Genomic DNA, 2,993 nt, shown 5'->3' on the forward strand with positions numbered 1-2,993 from the left:
TACCAGTCAGGAACAGTGCTATTTTCTCTATCACTATTTGAGGAAGCCTAGAATTGAACTGCTGACCTTACGATGAGCAGATGACTGCTCTTCCTCCTGAGCCACAGCTGCCTTGACCGCATGAGTTATGTCTGTAATAAATGTGCTCTAAAAAAATGATAAAAAAAAAAAGCAAACTTTGTTCTCATTTTCCTCTTTAACCACTGCTGTAAGCAAATGCAGTGGTGACTCCTTTTCAGGTGGGACTTTGATGAGTTTTAAAAAGGGTCAACATTAGCATTTCCATCGACTGTAGTTTAACACTTTTATTCAGTAACTGTTTATTTTAGTTCTCCTGCTTGATAATCTCAGTCATATTTAAGGATCGCTATGTACTAATGAATAACTACACACATGCAAGGCATACAGTCATTCACTCATAATTATCCATCTCTAAGCAGTTACACAAAACCGTCAACATACCCATAGCAATAGTGTTTATATGTCTCTATTAGATTATGATATGAATTATGATTAGAAAATATTTAATTAAATTCAAAACTCCCGTGGGTATTTTAATCAGGCGCACCTGCCCAAGAGAAACTGAAGGTGTACATGAGCTCTTAGCACAAATAATAATGTAAAATATGAAAATGGTCATCATTATTTTTTCTTCTGCAGGGGAGCCTTGCCATAGTTTCATCTAAAATATATACCTTTTAGGAGAAAAATAATGATAATAATATCAGATATTGCCTTTAGAACTAGAGAAGATATTCAAATTCATATTAACAGTTGTATGGAGCATATCCTAAAAACCTGAATACAAATACAACTTACCGAAACATGAATGGAGAATATTTTCTTTTTACTCTTCTTCTTGTTGCTTCAGGTGCAACTGGAACCATCGAATATAAATCTTCATACTTATAAGTTTAAACCGTAAAAGAGTTGGACAAGTTACATTATGTCTTCATGTCAAAAAGAATAGACAACTTAAGTTATATCTTTTATTTATTATTTATTCGTAGCCCTAAATCATTGCCCAAAATAATTTACAATATCATAATAATAATAATAATAATAATAATAATAATAATAATAATAATAATAATAATAATAATAATAATAATAATAAGGCATTTCCCAGCTCTGTTCTCAACTTGTTTTTATATGTAAGGTCAACAAGAAAGAAAAAAGCTAAAGAAAAAACATAGATGATGGTCTTGCCTTCAGCAGTCTCTTCTCTTATTGTCTGTACAAGAGGATAGCGATTATGTAGAAGTTTTGTGTTGTCACAAAAATCCCACAAGATGGAGCTGTTGTAAAGAAGCACAGGACTACCTCTCTTAAGCAGCATTGCTTTTGCAACTGTTACTAAGCAATTCATTAAACTGAAGTATGTTGTCATTCAGATGATTAATCTGGTGATACCTTATTTCTATTCTAAAAACAAAAATGTATTCTTATTCAAATGAATCACTTCATTCTTTAATCTATTTATTTGTCCAGCAATGCAACTTGCAACGACGGGATTGGTGTCAGACAGTTTGGGACATTGCCATTTCATCAGGTCGATAAATGTAACTGCTCATTCAGTTTGTTGGCACATCACTGCATGATGCAGATTAGCAGTTTCCATCCCACTGATAGCTCCCATTACATCTCATTCATCCAGACGGATGAGTGCCCATTCAAACAGTCAAACTGATGAACTAGCTTATTGTGATCTGACTTTATCATCATGTGGGGGAAAGCTAATGAGGTCTCACAATTTATAGGATTGTAGTTCATCAAGATTTGGAAAAATTCCTTAGTTAGCCAAACTCAGTGTTCTCAGTAGTTGTTACAATTTAAATATCCAGCATTTCTGTGATATGCATCTTAACTGTGTCAGTAGAGGGGGATATTTTTCTATATCTTAGCTAAAATATGTATTTTACTGAAAAAAATATTTTCTTATGTGACATCATAGATCCACAGCAATAGTTTCATTAGCCCAGTAGCAATGTGTATCCAATATCTGAGGTCAATTGATTGTGCTATGTTGTTGACTGAGGTGCAATATCCACTATATGACTCATGTTTTACAGCTCTTATTGAATATTGTCTTAATCCCTTTTTCCCCCATAAATGACTCCCCATAGATTTAAAATGATTGAAAGTGGTTCTGAATACCTTCCAGATCCTTGGTTCTTTTGGTAACAAGCCAATCATTATTCTCATCAATAGGTTTTAATATTTTTTTGGAGTTAGAAGAAGTTTACATACTTTAATGTTAAGAAACTCTTTTTTCTTTTTTTTGCATAGCCTACTGCCCAGAGAAATGGAGGAGAGCCCAGGCTACAGATGAGGCACTTCAGGCAGTTCACTGTCTTCTTCTGTGGGTGGAGAAAGGGTCCCATCTTTTTTCTTTTTGCTATGGAGGGTTCCTAACTGAGTGAAATGACAAAGAAGTATCTAAATGGCAGCCATGAGGAGAGTTTTGACTATTAAGGCTTTTCTTTCCATTTTTGAATCACCATATTTGATAATGAAGTATTATTTAATTTGAATTTTTTATCATACTAATACAATATCTATGAATTGATATCAGTGAAAGAGCATGTTAAGGTATGGCAAAGTACCTAATCATTTTCACAATTCGACTGTATCAAATATCTCCAGTTATTGTTACTTTAGAGACCATGCATATGACCATTGATACTGAAGGATGTGTATAATTAATTTAGCATTCTGTGATCCTGGGACTTTAGTTTTTTTGTATAGAGTTTTAGTTAAGTAAAGCTAAACGTACTTATATCTGTGTTTACTCTGTGTATCTTACTGGTTATATCTTTGCAACAGATAGTATCTTTGCACTATTACGTTTTGCATTAGCTACTGGATGCCCAGCATTTCTCTAAACATGACTAAAGTATCTGTGTGTCTATCTGACCCATGCGAGCCGACTTCACAACAAACTTTTCAAAGACAAAAACAATTATATGAGACACGAGCTCAGTGTTTATCAA

Source organism: Odontesthes bonariensis, chromosome 4 (genome assembly GCF_027942865.1).
Source record: "Odontesthes bonariensis isolate fOdoBon6 chromosome 4, fOdoBon6.hap1, whole genome shotgun sequence".
Taxonomy (NCBI): domain Eukaryota; kingdom Metazoa; phylum Chordata; class Actinopteri; order Atheriniformes; family Atherinopsidae; genus Odontesthes; species Odontesthes bonariensis.